The sequence below is a fragment of the Poecilia reticulata genome, linkage group LG9 (genome assembly GCF_000633615.1).
Source record: "Poecilia reticulata strain Guanapo linkage group LG9, Guppy_female_1.0+MT, whole genome shotgun sequence".
In the NCBI taxonomy this organism is placed as follows: Eukaryota; Metazoa; Chordata; class Actinopteri; order Cyprinodontiformes; family Poeciliidae; genus Poecilia; species Poecilia reticulata.
In genome coordinates, this window is record NC_024339.1 from 24,693,882 (window position 1) to 24,716,092 (window position 22,211).

Here is a 22,211-nt window from a genome sequence, read left to right on the forward strand (position 1 = left end):
ACTGAATATGAATAGGAAAAAAAACTCAGTTTATGAGAATTCATTGAATGAATCAAACAGAATGAAACGCAAGTAAGCAGAATTAGATTGAACTGAATCACATTCAGCTAAATTGAAGCAGAATGTGTTGAACTGAAATGGGTTGACTTAAACTGAAATTAAAATGAACTGAATTCCTAAGCACATTTCTCTAGATCATTTAGTTTGGGGTTTATGAATTAAATACCTATAATTTGTCCTAGGTGCACCACACATCTCACAGACCATTTTCACTACGCATATGGTGACTAAAACATTCTTGTAAATTCTTAAAGGGTCAATTTTGATCATAAATAACATCATAACGACACAAGAAATTCATTATTTCAGCCAAATATAAACTGTAAAATCCATTCTTTGTCGTCTATAGAAGATATACAATGGATTTTGATTGGCTATTATACATCTGAACATATCAGCAAAAACTGAATCTGCAAACTTTGATATCTCATCACCTGTATGAATATATCTTTTTTTAATCCAGCCTCCTGTTGTGTGACTTTATTCTATCCTTCTGTGGACATAAAACTCAATTATATCCCCGTTTTTTAAAAAATTTTTCTATAACTTTGTACGAAAAAAAGTCTTTCACCCAACCGATGTGAAGGAAACTGAGCTATTTTAACACTCCCCAGACACTTTGTGTTGGTGTTTGCTTTATTTTGATGGTTACCTGCAGATTTGACACTATAGCTCCGAGGCATCCTTTGTCTCCTAACAAAAGCCCCTGGCAGTTAAAACAAACATCACTGGACACCCCTGCAACACACACCAACTCACCTGTCATAGCTATAACAACCCCATCAGCATTTTGCTGCAAACATGAGGGGCAGAAATGTTCACAGAGACAGCCATCAACTTGGATCCATGTCCCATATGACCACTGACGTGTGTGAGCGCAGTTTTGTGCGTGTTCGTGTGTGTGTTTGTGTGCGTGTGTGTGTGCGTGTGTGTGTGTGTGTGTGTGTGTGTGTGTGCGGCTCGTGGAGGGGATAGGTGGAGACCATCTTTCATCTCTGGCTGTGATCTGGTATTCTACATTATATGATATGATGATACAGGCCCTATTAGAGGGACAGGACTGTGTGAAAAAAAATGATGACTAGGCAAGTGGAAGACTGGACTGGGAACTGACATATGAGAGGGGGAAGAAATTCAAGGAGGGTGGGGTTGGTGAAAGAGTGGAAGAGACGGAAAAGAATAGGTTTAAGGTTGGGGTGAAGGACGATGGACGAGTCTGGAGGAGAGCGGTAGGAAGGATGGGAAGAGTGATGCTGGTAAAGGAAATAAAGGAAGGATGAGCGATATCTATGCATGTTAAATCAAGAGGAAAAAATGGAATTAACACGAAAAAGTAAAAAAAGAGACAAAGGGGAAGCACATAAAGATGAATAAAATAAATGAGCATGCTAAACTGTGGTCAAGAGATGAGTTCAGTTATAAAATAAACTGTGTTTTTCTTTCACAAAAAAAACTATAAAATATAGAATTTAACTTTACAGATGCCACCACATCAACATGTCTCAGTTGCTCTAGTTGTTTACACTCTCTGAAAAACATTTTCTCATAGTTTGTGATTTTTGTCTGGATAAACTACAACTGTGTCAGGTGTACAATGTTGATCCAGATGTACAAATGCTTTGATCAACCTGCCAGCTTTTATCAGCTTGCATGCTCTTTCCAGAGCCAAAAGGGACCCAATTATGTCAGGCATACTGTTCTTTACGCCAGCAGAACCAAAATGTTGCGCAGAAAGGATGAAAACAACTCACACCCAAAACATTGCTTAATGAAAGAAAATCTTTATTTACCTGTCATAAAGTCTACTTTATTATCCCAGTCATTTCTATATGAATCATGCATTAATGAGAGAAATGTTTTTCATTGCATTTCAAGAGACTTTGTTCTGTGGAAAACAGGCAAATTTCCTGTTAGAGCAAAGGGAATTTTTGTCTTTTTTATTTTCAGTCTGATCAGCAATTAACAGTCATTTGTTATGTTTTTAAACTGCCGTATTATATAAAATAAAATTAAACTGTTTAAAAATGATAGCAGTGTATTTAAAAATGTTGGCAAAACTCATAATCCGGAACAAAGTTTTTATTTCCAGACAGGCGAAATCATTGAGAACACCACACATTATGTCTAAAATTATAAAGCAACACATTTATTACTTCTGTCTCACAAAATATTTGTAAGGCAAATAAAATCCAATGTAGGCAAGGAAACACCAAAAAGTTTTAAATTTTCTCAAATATTTGCTGCATAATATTCAATAGAGAAACTGAAGAATGGTTAGATTTTGATTTTCCATACATTTATGAGCAATTGACTAGTTAGTTGTAAAGTCACTTTCTGAGAACTGCTTTATGTACTTGGCCTTAGACAATTTTTTGCATTTCTTCATTTTGCCTCAGAAACGTCATGTTTGAAGTCACCTCACAAGTTTTTTGTTGAATTAATGTCCCAGGACTGGGCTAGGTATTTTGTAACTATAGTTTTATTTGTCTAGAAACAAAATACAGCTCAGTTTAATGGTGTGTTGGACCATGTTGTGTTGTTAAAACACATTCTAATCTCATTTCAATTTAGACATGACCTAACAGTACATCCTCAAGTACTATAATATATTTACACCGTGTTCCAATTTATTGTGCAAGTGATATTTTTTTATATTTTTGTAAATAATCAATGCAAATGATGGTCAGTATAATTTTCAAGTCATGAGCATTTAGGGTATAAATTAAATTTTATTCAACAAACCTCCCAATGACTGCAGGATTTCTTTCAAAAATAAAAAAACTCAAATGCACTGTTCCAAATTATTATGCAGAACAGGTTTTTAAAACATTTCATTGGATATAAAGAACTGCAAATGGTCATTCTTTGAACATGCAGCATTACGTGGTCACAGGTACTAAAATCAAAAGCTATTTCAATCAAAAACTTCTTAGACCTAGTTACATGTTAACATAGGACCCCTTCTTTGATATCACCTTCACAATTCTTGCATCCATTGAACTTGTGAGTTTGTGGATAGTTTCTGCTTGAATTTCTTTGCAGGCTGTCAGAATAGCTTTCCAGAGCTGCTGTTTTGATGTGGACTGTGTCCCATCCTCATAGAGCTTCTGCTTGAGGAAACTCCAAAGGTTCTCCATAGGGTTGAGGTCAGGGGAAGATGGTGGCCACACCATGAGTTTCTCGTCTTTTATGCCCATAGCAGCCAATGACACGGTGGTATTTCTTGCAGCATGAGATGGTGCAGTGTCATGCATGAAGATGATTTTGCTACTGAAGGTACGGCTCTTCTTTTTGTATCATGGAAGAAAGTGGTACAAAAAGTCTATGTACTTTGCCGAGGTCATTTTCCCACCTTCGGGAACCCTAAAGGGGCCGACCAGCTCTCTCCCCATGATTCCGGCCCAAAACGTGACTCTACCACCTCTTTGCTGACGTCGCAGTCTTGTTGGGACATGGTGGCCATCCACCACCCATCCACTACTCCATCCATCTAGACCATCCAGGGTTGCACAACATTTATCAGTGAACAAGACTGTTTGAAAATTAGTCTTCATGTATGTCTGGGCCCAGTGCCACCGTTTCTGCTTTTGATCACTGGTTAGGGGTGGCCGAATAGAAGGTTTAACAGCAAACCTCTGGAGGATCCTCCACCTTGAGGTTTGTGGGACTCCAGAGGCACCAGCAGCTTCAAATAACTGTTTGCTGATTTGTAATAGCATTTTAGCAGCTGCTGTCTTAATCTGATGAATCTGTCTAACAGAAACCTTCCTCATTACGCCTTTATCTGCACGAACCCGCCTGTGCTCTGAATCAGCCACAAATCTCTTCACAGTACGATGATCACGCTTCAGTTTTTGTGAAATATCTAATGTTTTCATTCCTTTGCCAAGGCACTGTACAATCTGACGCTTTTCGGCAGCAGAGCGATCTGTGCCCTTTCCCATGTTGCTTGAAACCTGTGGCTGGCTTTAATATGGAAAATCTTTCTTAAGTAGTTTTACTTTAATTGAGCTCACCTGGCAAGCTAATTAGCACAGGTGACTGAGATTAGTTACATAGTGACTTGAAAAGCCATGAGACACAATACTATCTATGAGTTTAATGGAACAACAAAAAATTAAATCTTTGACACTTAAATCCAATTTGCATAATAATTAAGAATGTGGTGTAAACTGATGTAAATTCAGTATTTTGGGTTCGTCCGACAAGCCGGCTGTGTGCTCTAGATCCAACAAAAAAGTTCTTTTCATCAGTCCATAAAATTTTGCGCCGTTTTTCTTTTTGCCGGTAAACCAGTTCATCTTTAGCCTATATTGTTTTTTCAACATGTTTTTAAGGGGAATTCTTGTTGAGGCTTATTATAAGCATCTTCTAATTGCCCCAGTGCTTTACACCAAACTGTTCACATTTTTTGACCACTCTATGACTATCATTTTGTGAATGTAACTTTTAATTCAAGATGCAGCTGCAAACATTTAGCATCATATGTATGTCATTAATTTTGGGCCTGGTGTTGTTCTATTACACTTCTCCACCTATTCGCGAATCGTTTGGCTTGTAAAAATTTCATCTCAAGCAAAAACATTGTTTGATTGTTCGGTGATGCTGAACTGGATCAATGTCCTGCTATTTTGACTCAAAACAAGAGTCCAGTGAATCTCAAATCTTCCTCTTGCCGAAAATCAGCCTCCTCTCTTCTTCATTCGAGTAACTCTCCACCTGAAAGAGACAAATTGTTGCAAAAAAATTAGTTCTCCATAAATAGTCCATGTATTGAATTTTACTGGAACAATAACTGTTACAACTCTGTGGACGAAAACAGTGAGATCTATAGTAAATGCTTTGATCAGTTCTCTTTTAGACCTTCACTCAAAGAAAAAAAGGACACGCTCCACTCCCACAGACTTTTTCATCACTGAAGTATAAGGAACATCACTTGCTGGAGAATTTCATCACACCCCAGATCACGAGGCCTGAATGAAAGAAATAACGTTAGCTGTGAGTTTCCAGGGTACTCGAAGGCAACAAAGGCCTCAGCAATATCCACTGACACTAGTCCCCCTCATATCACACTGCACTTTCCGCCCATTGTTCACTCTGCACTTCTCACATGTATTGTCTTACACGATATCCTTAGAACCTGATAAGAAACCCAGCAAAGGTTTTCTTGTAGCTAAGGACACAAGCCTGGGAGTGTCTCAGGGTTACAGCTGCTTATTATTTTCTCATTGAGAAAACTGGAAAGCTTTAGGGTCGACAGAACACTTTACTGGATCCTCTGTAAATGCGAAGTATGACATGGGTTACCTGCACCTCGAGTTGTTCCTGGAATATTTGACCCCTGTCTGCTCCTGGAGGTTTCACAGCATAATGTTCTCTGTACTAGATTTCACCATAACTAAAGTAATTACAAAGACTTGTAAAAGTATTCATACCCCTTGAACTTGTATATGTCTTTTTAACAAAACAGCCAAAGATTGCTGTATTTAACTGGACTATTTTGTTAAATATCAGCACAAAGCTACTTGGTAATAAAAAATAAAAAAAAGTCATGGTTTTTATGTTTTATACAAATAAAGGTATAACCACTGTAGAAGGTACTTGTATTCAGCAGCTTTTCACCTGATGCACCTAAATAAAATATAGTATGGGCAATATGGCAGGAAGGTAATTACCTTCCTCCAACTACTTTGTAAAAGGAGTCTGCCTCTGTGTAATCTAATCCAAGTACAAATTTAACTGTTTTGTGAAGGTCTCTGAGGTTTATTAGAGAATATGTGTGAATAAGCATCATCATCAAGACCAAAGAGCACAACAGAAAAGTCAGGGATAAAGTTGTGGAGACGTTTAAGGAAAAGTCGGGTTACAGTCCAACATTCTCACACATTAAACATTAAACAACAGAAGCTGCAATAGTTCTTCGCTAAATGGAGGAGCTGCAGAGCTCCACAGCTCCAGCGGGAGAATTTGTTGAATTGACAAATATTACTAATGCCCTATACAAATTTGGTGTCTCAAAGAGAAAAGGAGAAAGAAAAAACAAGACGATGTTAAAATAAAGACATGCAAAAGTCCAGTAGAAAGTTTGCCACAATTAATTTAGGGGACATACATGGAAGAAGGTGGTCTGGTCAGATTAAACATTTCTGCCTACATGCAAAAAAGAAAATGAAAACTAACTAACTGAACATGTCATTGTTATATATTAGGTTAGTGGTTGTAACATTGTGATTTGGGTAAGCGTTTAATCAGCAATGACAGGGATGCCACTCATAGTTGATGCAAAAATTGATGGACCTAAATATGCGTCAGTCTAACAATAAAACAGCAAATGTAGAGAAAGTTTACCTTCCAGCAGGACAATGGTCTTAAACGTATAACCAGGTCAACTTGGAATTAGATGGTATGGTTCTGACCTAACATTTATTCAATGTCAAAGTGGCCCAGTCAAAGTAAAAATTTATATCCAATTGACAGTTTGTGGCAAGACTTGAACATCGCTGTTTATAATTGTCATCTATCCAGTCTGGCAGAGCTCAATCTCCAGATACATAAAGATGGAAGAATCCAGCTAGAACAAACTTCCAGCAGTAATTGTGGTTAAAAGTGACTTTAGAAAATATGGAGGGAAGCTGAATAAAAATGCAAGTCACACTACATAGATCTGTATTTGTAAAAAAACAAGAAATCTTAAAAACCAAAAATCATTTCGCTTCCACATCCTAGTAAGGTAAAACGCTGAATTAGTCTATTCCAAAAAATCTCAATAAAACATAATGAACATTGTGTTTCTAATGTAACGGAATGGCTGAGTTTTTGAGGTCTATGGATATTTTTTGTAATGAACTGTATTGGCGTTGCTGTTCAGGCTAATATAATTGAATGAGTTACACAAAACAATAAGGGTATTTGAGCTGCTCAGTTAAATGGTCAAACCTTTCAGCTGTTGACTGCATCACATAGCAATAACAGAGCAGCATACAAAGCCGGGGTCTTCTTGTTTCAACATAACCTATATCTTTTAGCTGATCTGACTTGTCAGACATTTGGAATGCTTTAAAAATTGATGACTCCTTTCAAAGAGTGGATTTTAAACAAGAACTCCACCATGTTTTTTTTGGGAGGGAAATTCAGAAAATACAGATGCACTTTTACAGGCTTGTTTCCATCAACCAATTTCTCTGATGCTTTAGCTGAGAGTACTGAAGTGCTGGCAGGGGGTCCTTGGGCCACAGACAGCCAAATTCAGGACAACTTAGAAAGATAAAGGGAGGTGGATTCAGACATTTCAATAAAAAAAAAGCTGCTCCCAGTCTGCTTTAAAACTTAAGCTGCCCGCCTCCCTTCACAGTTTGTGACCACTGATTGGAAAAACAACTGCATGTGATTTTTTTTTCTTTGCTGACTTTGCAATTTTACATCTTTGAATGGTGAACATGGACAGTAGAAATCTTTTAGCAAACCAGGACAAAAAACAAGTGGTAGTTGAACAAATCGTACAGTAAGTTTTATGGATCAGATTAGAGCAAATATACATGTAAAGGAGCTCGTCCAAGACATCTGACAACTAATAAAGCCATAATCGGAACCAAAAGTATCTATAGCACAAACGTTGTTGTAAAAGTCAACCACACATGGGATATACCTTTGCAAAAACCTCATGGAAGATGGTTTAAGAAGAATTAGAAGACCAAGAAGTAAGTCTGAGCGATCTGTTGATTTCTGATGATGAAGGTGAAAAAATGATCCACATCACAACAATGATTGAGGCATGTCCACATTTTTTGAGGGAGATATTAGGGTAGAGCAAAAATCATTTGGCCATCTTGGCCAAAACATAGCCAATTTTCAAATCAAAAACAATTCTTCTACACAAAGCATTTTGTTTCTTATAACACTGTCTGATTGCTACAATGATCATGATGAAATTAAGTTCAATTTATTCAGACATATTTCTCTAACAGGCTTCTTAGCAGGCATTACCAATAGCCATTCATTTATCTGTAAACATCTTTGTTTTCACAACAATCAGTTTGGTGTATTCTCTATTTGATATTTCACAGTGTCTTACATTTGCTACCAGTATGGTTGTTCACTGGGTAGAGTTTTCACATTTTAAAGTGAAGTTACATAAAATGTCGGAAGCAGTCAAAATATTTTTGCATGGGGAAACTCCACCACATTATGAGATTAGCTGCTCCTAATGCTGATGTTCGTCAGCTGGCCAAAAGGGGTGTGTGGGGGGGCATTAGAGCAGACCTAAATATAAACACCACACCATGATATACTCAAACATGTCTCTCCAGCAAGGCCTTTCCTATTGTTCCTTTCACTTTCCATTTCTGTCCAGGCTTCTGAACCTTGGAAGGACATTTGTTGTTTTATTTTATTTTATTTTTTTCATTTGTCTGTATAGATGGAAGCAGACATGCTGGAAAAAGCACAACAACGGCCTAACCAGTACCAAGAAGGCTCTATGTTTTGTATGCTTGAAGCACTGCATTATCTTCTAAGTGTCTGGCAACCACAGCATGGTAAATTATGGATAACCCGTCTTCCTTCTGAAAAAACCCCTCTTTCACTTTAGGGACCAGTCACGGTTTACCTGTGTAAATGCCCTTTCTGTGTCTCCAGAGAAATGGATGGGACAGTAATATGTGGGTCAGAGGAATTCATTAGAGCTGTATTTTTTTATTGTCTTCTACAATCTGCAGTTCGACAGAAACAATCTGTCTCAAACTGTCCTACTGACACTGAGATATACTACTGATTGAAAAACAATGCAGCTATTGCTGGTTCACAGAAGAAAACTTCTGTCTATAAGACTTGAAGACCAAGAGAGTAGAGCTTTAAGAGAGATAACTCACCTTAGAGATTGCATGCATATTCTTTATGTCTTCAGTGTTGGGGGTTTGGTTACTTAAGGCTCATGATGTTCAAGGAACCTAAAAAAAAACAAAAGTCAAAAGTAGTGTTAACATGTTTCATGACCTAAGACTTGATAAATAACAAGGAATCTTCCTCTCACAGCTAAATAAAAACAGAAAGTTGGATTAAGCTGGAGTATGCTGTGCCACCGCATGGTCTCTCAGGTCTCCCTCCCTCGTTTATTTTGAGGTTACACTGAAAGAGTTTCAACTATTGTGAATTATTTACTGGATTCACCATCCGGCCCTTTAACCCTTCAGAAAATAGTCAGGTGGTCAGGGTTAAAAATATACTCCCACAGGATCCCAGTTTGGTTCTATCCATCCGTGTGTGAATGAGTGTGTCTGTGTAGAAGTGCGTGATTTAAAATGTACAAACAGCATATAGCTCAAGTCTCATGAAACAACTTCATCCCTGTATTTTTTTTTTTTTTTTTGCTGTCTTGCTCACTCAGTGTCACAAATAAGAACTTATCAGAGCTTCGTTTTGTGGTTACTTTCAGTGAGTCAAGCCAGCACATCCTAAACGGGATTGTGCTTAGACAACTTCTTCCGCTTTGCAGGGGTGAGAAGAACATGCAAGACTTTGCATGACTGCATGTCTCAGTAAATGCATGTATAACTTGCTGTGCAAACTGTTGGATCATTTCCTCAACCCAAACTTGTGTTCTTGGTGTTGGGACAGAAGGTGGCCAGCTTCAACTAAACGTTGTGTCAAAAATTGTAATCAAATCTGTGGTGTAAGCGAGTGCTTCGTTTTTATGTCACCTCTCCTAGCTACCCAAACCCCATCTGAACTCTGAACCCCATCCGAAAGATTAAAAAAAGATGGTCACATGGTCAATTGTATGTAGCAGAATTTATGGACGGGAAGAAAATGTGCATTTTTGATGGATTAATTGTGATAAAACAATCTCCAGGAATACATCTTCTAAATGTTGTTGCATTATCAGAAGCCAATGCTATGAAACTGGTTTCAAAATAATAAATATATAAAAAGATAATTATAATGAAAGAAAGTCCTGCCATTTACACTCATTTTAAGATTTTTTAGGCGCACACTCCAGTCAGAACCTGTGTTCTCGCAATGTTTTAAATTCATTCAGCATTATGTAATGTCATATGTTAAAAATGTTATGTTGCAAATTTGCTAACAGACTTTAATATCTATCAGTTTGTAGAAAACTAAATATATTTTACTTCATATTTACAAGTTATAAAGCCCTTTAAATTTTAATATGAATTTCTTTTTTGTTTGAAATTCATCAATCTTAGGTGTGCTTGCATGTGTCTCTGTCATGGTTCCACCTTGTTTGTCACCTAACAACCCCTGGAAATTGGCACCATCCTCCTGCACACCATTTTCAACAAGCCCTTTAAGGACCTTTCCATAAGACATTACTTTAACACATATTTGTTGTTAAAAAAATAAAAAAATAACCCAGGTTCGCATTTGACCCAAGATTGGGTTGGTAAAATAACCCAGATTGGGCTGTTCTTTTGTAACCCACCAGTCTTAGGAGTGTGGTGAGCAAATTACTTTTTACCTGAGTAAATACTGAGGTGCTCCACTTTGTGGCTATTAAATATAAAATGTTATAGTTATTAAAGATGATGTCTGACAATTAGGAAAGCTTGCTCTATAAACACAGCGGACAGGTCGGTAATATGGAAAAGTAAAGAACTCATCACTTATATATGTAACCTCAGCCAGACAAAAGCAACATTGATATTATCAAGATATATGCCCTACTCAGTGTCTACACACATGCACACAGGCGGACCTACACCAACTTTCCTTGGCCATGTTGCCGTGGTGTATCACTGCATGCAGTAAGGTTGTCATGGATACACTTAGACACATCCGCCATCCCAGAAGCGGGGGGATGCTGAGTGCTTCAGAGGGGCTGGCGCCAAGGCTTCCCCCCCCCCACCTACTCTCAAACCCTCTGCCCCCTTCTTTTTGCCCCCTTCCCCCAAAATGTATCCTAGTTTCTCCTTTTCCCTGAATACTGGCGCGTCCTTAAAACAGCTCCCATGTTGTCAGCCGTGATGCCGTGGAAAACATGCATCAGAACATGACTCTTCCTTGCTCTGAAAATAGATAGATTATAATCTGACACATGATGAAAGAGTGAAGTGCCATCTACAACCAAAATACAGCAATAGGAGCTGAAGACAAACAAACATAGAGGTAGAGTAGATCAGGTAAAAACGGTGTAGTTGTAGGTAATTATTTTAGCCTCAGGATTGTGTTTAATCCTGAACCGTTTTTTTGTTTTGTTTTGTTTTTTTTTTTTTTTCAGTAGAAATGTTTAGTAATTCATCAAAGGATTCACTTCGGTGGTTTCTTATGGACAACTACCCAATTCATGCACATCTATTTAGGTGACGTTTGCAAACGTACAAATGACACAATGAATGTAGAAATGGAGTAAATCCAATAATAATAAAAATAATGATTCTAAACTATGATACATGTTTTATTTTTATTCATGAAGCAAAGAATGTTTTCTTTATCCATGCAAAATGTCGGTTTTATTACTACACATGAATCTATATTTTCAGTAAAAGGCACCAACTTCTTTATGATTGTCTGTGGAAATCAAAGGGTTAATCTTCTATGACGTGCCCCCTCCTGCTCCCCTGTACTCTGTTCCTCCCTTTCATATTCTCCAGCATGGCAGCACTCACTGCCTGCACATATGCTGAGAAAAAATAATCCTCTTTGATTGGAGGGCTAATTTGAAGTGTCAATTATTCTTATGCAAATTAAGGTACAGTTTCTCCTGTCTGAAATGGGTTGAGGGCACAGATGTGAGCATACGGGAGAGTGGATGTGTGCGTGGCCAAATCCCCCCGCCCAAAAAAAAAAAACTACATACAATAAAAAATAAAAAAAAAACAGCCTTCTCTTACAACTCCTTCCTCTAGAGCTGAAATACAAAGAAAGCCTGTATAAAACCTGTATAATGTGAAATGGTTATTTACATGTGAATTGTGCGCAGTGAACAGCAAACAGATCATTTGCTGTATCAAAACACCATGTTACTTATATTCCAAAAGACTGGACAATGCAGACCCCATTGTTGTGTCTTGCAATGTAAATCATAAAGTTGCATTGGGTAAACAGGGAAACAGCAAGAGCTCTATTAATGGCATTTTGCGTGAAGAAATCCATTTGGAAAGATTCACAATTACAGAATTGTAGAGTGTTTTCTGTTCTTTTTATGCTATTCTAGAGGTTCACGTCATGAAAGTAATCACACTATTGCCTGACTGAAGAGCAAGAACATCAAGTGCAAAAATTAATACAAACAAAAAGCATCTGATTAGAAGTGAAACAGTTTATCAAGTGGTTCAAATGACTTGATTAAAGAAAATGCTGAAAAAAGTGTTTGACTATGCTTTTTTTATATGCTTTTTTATCTCAAATGGCTTCTGTTCAGCAGTAGCAATCTTTCACAGGATATAACTATGGTTGTGCAATATCCTTCAGTTTACATTAAAATGACTGCCAGCTGTATTAGCCTGCCTGATGTTCTTTCCACCAGGACAATTTTCATCCAACCTTTAAAAAACAGGAACATATCATTTTCAATATTGTGTCTTAAATAACTTAAAAGTTCATTCCATTCCTATTTTTGATTAAAACGACCAGTTTCATTAACAAGTGCCATTGACACTTATTTATTAGTTATTCATAGCCAAACCAAACCTATTGTTACACAACACTGTGATATGACTTCTTCCTTCTATGGTTGAAGGAGCTATTACTAATAATAACACACCAAAATCAAAGTTCAAAAAGTACAAATTGTCCTTGAAGGTCTTATCAAGAAAATACAGAGAGTAGAGAATAATAGAGAGAAAAAGAAATGGTGAGAGTTTGGAATCATGTTAAACAAAAGAGAAATGGAAGAGGATGAACTCAACTGGAAACATATGTTGTTTTTTTTACTGAATTAGCTCAACACAAAAACAGTGCTAACAATAACACAGAACTTTGAAGATGTTTGGAGCTCACTATCATAAAGCTACTGCTAGCAAGAGCAGATTATGAGCCACTAATACCCTGTTTTCTGTTCACTTTCTGGGCGAATAAACCAAACACTTCCTTTTACAATAAAAACAAACACACCTCGCAAGCACAACTATGGTCTGTAGCTTACAACATGGTTTGCTTCAACTCTTGGTTGCACAAGATGCAAATTATTTATCAGACTCAAGTCACAGACCACAAGTTTAGTTAAACCTCCACTTGGACTCGAATCCAAGTCTAATCTAAAAAAGATTTAATAAAATGGATTAAAAAAAAATAGCACTAGAATAAAATCAAGGATAGACACAAGCAGAGTCTACAAACATGGTCTCCTGCTGAATGACCCTTACAGCTGATGTGGCAGTTCAAGCAAAAAAAAAAAAAGGAAAAAAAAAAGCCTTTTCTGGCTCAACATGGGATCAAACAACACTCTGTAGAGTCCAGTTGCAACCCAACAATGGCCTACATTCATTCTCAGCTTCAACACTTAAGCTTTTACCTCAAAGAGAGAAGCGAGAGAGGGAGAGGGAGGTTTGGAGGCTGGGCTTGTGCAGGTATGGAAGGGAGCATAGTGATATCTTAGACGATAATGATGTTCAACAGATTAGATGGTATCGGCCTATCCTATGTTTGTTCTCAACTCCCGGCTTCTGGAGCTCTTCTGAGATTCACAGCCAACCCTGCAGGCACTCCTAGTCTCAAGGAAACCTTGAGATGTGTCAGGGAACGTTAAGTATGCAGGGAGACGGCATTCAAACATTGGAGAAAGAGTCAGCAACAGAAACGGGTATATATCAAAGTTTTCTACATGTTCTAAGATTGAGCAAAACCAGTTGTCTGTTGAGCTTAAACTGAAGATTTGCAGGACTTTTAATTCACTGGTGAATGAACTCTGGTCTTTATCTTGGAAACATATCAGATCTTCACAGACACCAACAAGCCAGCTGCAAAAGCTTCCGTTTAAACTGAAGACTGTTTGTATAATCACTGTTTAGCTCCTGAAACTCTGTTTCTGAAGCACTGAACAGTAGCACTGGCAGTTAGTGTTTGTTTTGCACTGGCTCAGTGGTTCTGGAAGAAAATTAGTATGCAGTCAGCGATAGGAGGGCTTGTCAAGATCAGGAAGAACTCTCTACCGACCCACTGGGGAGAGTTTTACATTTATGAACAAGGTTGACAAGAAAGCTGACTAGTGTAAAGACAAGAAGCAAATAAAATGGTGAAGAACACCCTGAATATTCTTTTTCATATGAGTGCACTGAGAACACCTTCACAGACAGGCCTGCTCTCCCTCTGTCTCAACTGTCTGTTCATCTGTCAAGACATTCACTCTCCCTCTCCCCCCCCCGCCCCTTCTCTCGCACCCTCCATCTCCTCTACGCTTCTTGAAAAACTATATGTCATGCACGTCAAAATGCCCAGGCCAGTCCTTTTGAGGGTGTTCTGCTGGACCATGGAGCGAATAAACATCCATGTCAGGCGAAAACGATCTGGGGCCCTGCTCTCACTGAGCCTGGGTTCTCCTGGGAAACACACGGCTCGCACAATGGATAGAGGAGGCCTTTTGTTGAGTCTCTGGGAGCTGCAGGGCTAGCTCTGGATCAAACAAGGTTGGCGTAAGTGTGTGTGTGTGTGTGTGAGGAGTGTGGGTGCATTTTGGCAATTCTGTCCCCCCCGCACACACACACACACATATACAGAAACTACAATGACACGTGCACACCTTTGCCCCCCACAATCCAAAATCAGAGGCTTTCCTCATCTCCCTAAATTCACTGTGACTAAGTAAACTCCTTCATCCTTTCGCAATCGTCACAGAGGGCACAAAGATGAATTTGAAACAGCCAGAAATAAAAAGGCAAAGAGACAAAGAGAAGAAAGGTGACACGAATCACTGTTTGGACTGATTTAAACTGGTTTAAAGTCACTCTAAAGGAGCTTTCTGTTGTACTGTAAACAGATTCTAGCTCAAAGGTTGTGGCTGGAGTCCCTCCCGGGGTTCTCTGCAGGGGGACGTCTCCAGGGATACATCTAATGCTTTGGGGTAGTCTGTGTTTTTGTGTAGCGGAGAAAAGTTTGATGTATTTCATACAATTTTGAGCTGCACACGGTTCAGTGTGAAAGTGTTCAAACCTCCTTTCAAATTTTCTTTACAATCGAACAATAAACTTCACTATTTTATTGTAAAATAAAATAATAAAATAGTGAATTTTATTTTACAATTTTACAATACATACGTGATGGACCAATACAATGTGATGCATAAATATAAAACGAAAGTAGAAAGATTCTCAGTGTAATTGAAGTGGGGACTTTGACGAGACTGTCGTAAAATTCAGATGTTTTGATCTAAACCATTCCACTGCAGTTCCTGTTGTACTGGAAGTCTAAAGTCTCGTGAAGCCCCTGATGGACGTCCCTCTAACATTTCCCTGTTTCTATTCCCATCTACTCTGATCAGCTTTTCTGTCCCTGGGGATAATATCATTCCTAATGCACCAAGCTGCCACTACCATGTTTTAATGGCATGTGGCAAATTTGAAGTCATCTGACTAGTGCATCATCCCTCAGATGTTTGCTGTGACCACTTGTTGAAAACATGTGCCTTTATATCCACAGTGGCTTTCTTCTTGACACCGTTCCACAAATGCCATATTCACAGAGTGGAGGACTAGCAGTTGTTCATCCAACATAATCTCCCACCCGAGTTGTTGATCTCTGCAGCTCCTCCAGAGATACCATGCACAGTTTATCTGATTAATGATGTTTCGCCTGGTCTGTCAGTTCAAATGGACAAGCGCGTTTTGCTGTGTTTCCAGTTGTGCCAGACTCTGATTGTAGATGATTAAACAAACACTTCTCTGAATACAAATGAAAGCCATACTTTTCAGATATATATTTTTTTTATTATTTATATTTCCATTTTTACTACATAATTATGAAGTTTTGTGTGTTGCTCTATCACATACAATACAAATAATATGAGTACAGGTCTGAAGTTTTAAAGGAACAGAATACAAATATACTTTCAAAAGGCATTATTCGCCACTGCAGCAATCCCCCACACACTAAGCTTATCCTAAAATAAAATGGTCTGAAATATCCTTTACATGTAAACCACACTTAAACACGGATTTAAATGGTGATCATACAGGCAGTACAATAGCAGACATTTTCTTTCGGTTCCTTTGCACCAGAATGCATTTTGTAGTTCTTACTGCTACCTTGCTTCTGGCTGTGTACCTCTAGACTGGGATTTCTCTTTGGTGACATGAACTCACTCCAAACTATTCAATCCCAGTGACTGCACGTTCTCTGGAGCTTCCCTTTCCCAGTCACGCTCTTTCCTACAGACCACCTTACTTGAATCTCCCTCTCGGGCTTTGCATTCTCCATTTCTCCCTACCTTCCCAAGCACCCCCACCCCGTCCACTTCCCCTTACCAAGCCTCTGCTTTGCTTTCAAACGCTTTCAACCCCAATTTTGGGCACAATGAAGTTGTTCTGGCTGACAGTTTGGGCAGTAGAATAAGTGTTGTTTGAGCCTGCTGTGTGGCTCTGTAGTGGCCCCATTCTCCCCCTCGCCAGCTCAGTTACTGAGAGCCTTGTTGGTGGGACACTGTGGACATCCATCCCCACACTTCCAATATGATCTCAACAATTTGTCCTTCAACTGCAGGCACGCTCACCTTCGCCTTCTCTCTCTTTGATTCCTAGCACAATTATTTGGATGAATACACACAGAACCGAAATGCAAAGCTGCTTGTTGTGTCTTTTTCATAAGGGATACAAAAAACCTTTGCCATAAATTCTGAGGGTACAAAAAAACTGCATACCCTTTCTCCTTCACATCCTGAATCCAGAATTGTGGTATCCATCTGTTGTGGTGAGGTCATTGCCAAATCAAAGCCAAGTTGGCCTGATTTACTCAGTTACTCCATGTCTTGTAGGACGTGCCAGGACGGATTGTGTATTGGGGTCAGCTGTAAAGACAAAGCCCGCAGCCCTCGCTCCTCTGTCGCTTTCAGTAAGCATCAAGCAGCTTCTCTTTACTCGCATCCCCTCGATCCCCTACATCCCCTCCAAAACCCCTCTTTCTCTCCTCTGGTTCTTTTGCTCTTCTCTGTGAATTAACAAAGAAAAATAGACAATTGTGAACTACATATTCCTTCTATTTGTATCCCCTTTGTAATTTTCTCTCACACACACACAGACTTTGGACATGTGAAAGTGGCTTGGAGAGGCCCTGATGGGGGGACCATATGTCCAAGCGTTGTATATCAGTCAGCTCACCCCCAGCGCTCCGCCAGACCACCATAACTTAGTTTGTCTTCAGGACAAAGTTTGGTCCAGGCTTGGCTGGGTTCATTAGGAACCTATTCTCTGGAACCAATGAAGCTTACCGGACCTCCAACAAAGGGGCTAATCAAACCCACTGCAGCATCCACCTCTCTTCTTTCCAGTCTAAAAATCTTTGCCTGTATCATTTTTGCCACCGAACACAAACCCCCATATGCAAGTGATGTGTCGATGTCCAACAGCGGTAACACCAACAATCACATACCCGCCGTTCTTTTCTGCCCTGACAAACTGCGGCACGAAACAAACACAGATAATTACGTCTCTGCCTTGTGTTCACACTTGTATTTGTTTTGTATATCTGAGTGGAGCAAAGTAGTGTCATTTTCAAACCAGATGGGTACTTTCCTGTCCGATGTGTGCTCTTTTAAATGCTGTGTTTGGAATGAATGTCTGCCCACAATGTCTTGTTTGCAAATTCGAGAACATGGGTGAGCTGAAGGATGCGCTGCACTGACAATGGAGTGCCCCGGGGTGCAAAATACTTGAAATGACCTTGAACCTCAGCATTCTCCATTCCCATGGCTGCAGGGACGCTGAGTATTTCTGTGGATTTGCACATATGTGTCTGTTTGTTAGAGAAGAGCAGCAGTAAGGTGGTGGATTTGCTTATTTGGCTTTGTATTATATTTCTCTTCAATTTGTCAACAATAATATAGTAATGTTTTAGAAGATTACAAAGGTATAACAGAATATCTTGAGTTTTCTAATGTGGATTGAAGCATCATATTCTCTATTTAAACCTTTGAAATAATGTGATAGAAGTGACATTTTAATGGAGTGTAAGCAGCTCCATATGAACACATTTCAGACTGTTGTGTCAATGTAATGTTTCTGGGGATTATTTTAGTTCAGAGCACAATATATTTAGGCTCTTATTGTTAAGATAAAAGGGGAAAAAAAGCCTTACTAAAACCGCTTTACTCAGTGTGTGATGTCAAACATTTGGTCATAGTAATCATTAAAACCAGTAATCATAACAGATAAATGTGCACCACAATCTGATTTGAACATTTTCAAAACAGGTTTTTTTTATTTTATTCTTCACTAAGTTGTTTTTTCAAAGACAGCATCATAAGTGAGCTATGATCATTAAAATTAGCTCATGTTTGCACCCACTTCTCTTCCCTGTCACACAGCAAGCAGAGGGGTTGTATTTGCTCACCTTGCTTTTTACAAAGAAAGTGTCTTTAAACTTACTACATCCCCTTGCGTGAACACAGGCCAGAGTAAAGATTGGACATTTAGGCATGACCAGTAAGATGGTCCTAAAACTTGCGTATGCCCACATACAAATGCAACACGTACACATGAAGAGAACTTGGTGGCAGGGGTTCTTTGGGTGAGGGGAGAACCAGCAAGGGGTGATAAAGGCCATGCCATCGGCCACTGCTTGGACACAAATGTCACCAGCGTGACTACCTGTACACAGGGACCCAGCAGTGAAATGGAGCACATGGTGAAGGAAAAAGATATAAAGAGGAAAGAAGACGCTCTGACCCCCCCTGCAAAGATGGAGCACAGAGAAATGTGCATAATTATGAAGATAAGTGCGGACAGGGTTTTATAAGGACACAAGCTGTTTGTTCTTAATCATTTGTGGGGTTTCTATCCAAAAGGGATCAATGTCTATGAAAATATGACACTGCTAATGTTTTGCAACCGTTTTTCCTTATGGCACAAAACATAATCAACATCCATGCCTGGATCGTGAATGCACTATATATAGGATGTAGTGTTTCAGAGTCTTTAAAGTTGCATTTTCTCTCAAGCTTTATGGCGTCTCTCTTCATCCCTTTAATTTGCTGCTGCTTATTGAAGCTCTCAGAGGGAAGACATAGAACCAAATGTCCTCTGCACAACTAAAACGACAGAATGCATTTGAATATAGAATATATTAACTATGTATTCTATGATGCTATTTCTTGGATTGTACTCTTCACACATGCCTTTCCATGTATCTCCATTTACACTTATTTTTATTCTTTTTCAGACAGTTGACATTGATGCAATATTGCCTATTCCTACCTGTGACCTCTTATACATACATTGCTAACAGTTTGCATGGATCAATAACTTGAGACACCTATGAGATAATGTTCAGCAGCATATTCAACGTAACATTGTGTAGATAAGTTTAAAGACCGTAAGAGACCATTTTGGCCCTTTTCGCACCAGCTTTTAGCTTCTGCGTATTTTACGTCCATTGGAAATGCCATGACTTTACTGAACTACTGATGTCTTTTAGTGGAACGTATGTTCTAAAATTATGCTTCGCAACTTTATGTCAACCAAGTTAATAGAATTAATGACAACTGTAAACTTTTTTATTCTTATTTTCTTGTCCAAGCCACCCACACATTAATTACCTTGTTCAAAATGTATGAAATGTCTGTCTGTCCATCCATCCATCTAACCGTCCGCCTGGTAGAAAATGGTTTGACAACACAAGACACAACACAAGAGTTTTATGCTCACAGTGCGCCCCCAAAACTGTGCTGCCCTGGGAAGTGAGCTATGCTGCCCACTTTAAAAGCTTCCCAATGCTGCAATCTTTACTGTGTAACTGCCACGGCTATCTGCTGTTTTTGCCTATAAACAACAACAAGCGACCCTCTGAAACCAAACATGAAATTATGTCTCTCTTAGAAGGCCTCGTCTGTGCAAACACACACAAACACACAAAAACTTAATGCATTTTTTTTTATTCCCCACAAGCTTCTTCAGTTCCTATTGTTTCCACATTTCCAGTTCCAGACTGGCATCGTAGCAAAGTTCATCAGCAGAAGCAGAGTAGCGGTTTGAGTCTGTGTTAAGGCAGGAATTCTCCTTGCCTTTCCTCACAATAAAGATTGCCGCTATTATCTGAAGCTATTCCTCTGGTTGACAGAAAGAGAAGGAAGAAAACACGGAGGGGAAGAGGGCGAAGGAATTTCAGCCAGCTTGCTGTATGATATGCTGATAGAACCTGAGTGACAATTTGGTATGCAATTGTCAGTGTCACTCACAGATACATTGTGATGGCTGATTTCCTTCCGGCAGAACCCACTCCTAGTGGGTGCTGTGTGGTATCGGTGCATAGTTTTTCCTTTTAGGTACATCAGCTGGGGACAAAATTTTGGAGATTACCCGTGGCTCTCTCTCTGTTCCTTTTCACACAGTTTCAGGTATGTATATAAGTCCAGGCCAGGTCGTTTCATTGTGTCCAAACCTGGATCATTTTAGTCAATGAGGAGAGAATTACAGCATAAATGCAAATTCAGACTGGAGCTCCTTTACGCTGAGAAATGAAATAAAATCCATTGTGGCCACTGAGAATCCAGGGTGGGTAAAAAAAAGTTCCTTTGGTTCTCTCGTTTGGGCTGTGAAAAACCCCAGTAGCCATGCAGCAACGACAGCGTGCCACGGTGTGCTCTTTGCTAATTGACTGGTACAACTAACAAGAGCAAATTGCATTCTGTTGTGAGCATCTTCAGGCCAAGTTTATTAGGCCAATAAGCTGCGTGAACTTTCCTCTTTGTTTTACCTCTTTTCTCTTCCTTTCTCCTCCCATTCCTTTGTTGTATCATCTTTCCTTCTTCTTTCTGTCTGGCAATGGATAGGAAACGTGATATGAAGCTGGTATGACAGGTAAAACATTATTGATGCAAAGAAAACAGAGAACAAAGGGCAAGTGGATGGGAAAAATTAAATGGTTGGCAGATTAGTAAAGGACAGAATCATCAATGTATTGATGACAGGAAAAGATTGGGGGAAAACATTTAAAATAGGTAAATTTAATGGAAGATGAGAAAGCAGGAAAAAAGATACAATTGAGGAGCGACAAAAAAGATGCCGTTCTGAAAAAAGCACATTTTGCTGTCTTGCTGTACCACTCGTTTCTTCTGCTCATCCACCTGCTCTTCCTTCTCTTCCTCACGGATTCCCACTTGCTCACATACTCTTCCAAGAAAATCTTTCCGTTTCACTTTTACTCTCTCATTTTTTCTTGCTCCCCCACTCACTTTGCCCGCTTTTTCTTGTGACCACCTCTCTGATTCGTCCCCTAACGAGAGCTGTCAAGACAACGGTTGCATTATTAAGCGTATTTGGAAAACCGGGCGGAAATGACTGCTGTTTTTCCGGAATTGTGGACCTTCCTATCTTCATCACAGCTGAGGTGAAAGGTTGACAATGTCTGTCCTGTGAGCAACTGCAATGATCCTGATGTGAGACTCATCCACTTCTCTCCGCCTCTTCAGTCATAGCTGTTTCTAGTAGCTGGCCATCCCTCTCATTTACATATTCATCTCCAGTAACCAAGGAAATCCCATTTGCCATAGGAGTTGGATAAAAGACATACAGATTCAGCAAAAGCAAAGGGGATACACAGAAGATGTGATATGAATGTCAAAGCAAGATAATCTGCTAAATCTGATCTATTTTCAAGAATGACCTTTATAATATAGAACAATTTCCCAATTGAGTTTAAAATGCTGCAGGCAGTGAACATACGACTGACTGTAAGAAACAACGCAGAGATTTCTTTCAATAATGACCTCAAATAATAATAGTATCCAGCAGAGGTAGTGGCAGACATACTGAGTGAGTGGATTGAAAGCCTTTTTGCTCGTCCACATCTGTCCGCTCTGCAGTCTGTAACGGACATATGCTATCAGTGCCATATGTAAAACACCAGCATGAATATGCGTAATTAGGTGGGACTGGTATAATTTTTCTGGGTTATGGAATGCGACATTTGTGGGCCAGGAGCATACATCAACGTAAGCACGACTGACAAAATGCAAATCCATTTCTCTGCAAAAATCCCTTTTCACACTTTGG

General features: G+C 39.2%; 1 long non-coding RNA gene across 7 annotated transcripts in view; it reads right to left on the bottom strand.

Moving 5' to 3' along the window:
• Nucleotides 1-2,121: 2,121 nt before the first annotated feature.
• Nucleotides 2,122-22,211, bottom strand: part of LOC103470447 (uncharacterized) — a 46,959-nt gene continuing 26,869 nt past the window's right edge. For all 7 annotated transcript variants that reach the window (XR_534485.2, XR_001776926.1, XR_001776925.1 and 4 more), the window contains 2 exons: nucleotides 8,928-9,005; nucleotides 2,122-4,779 (listed from right to left, as the gene is read on the bottom strand). This is a non-coding gene — a long non-coding RNA (uncharacterized LOC103470447). The remainder of the gene's footprint in view (nucleotides 4,780-8,927; nucleotides 9,006-22,211) is intronic.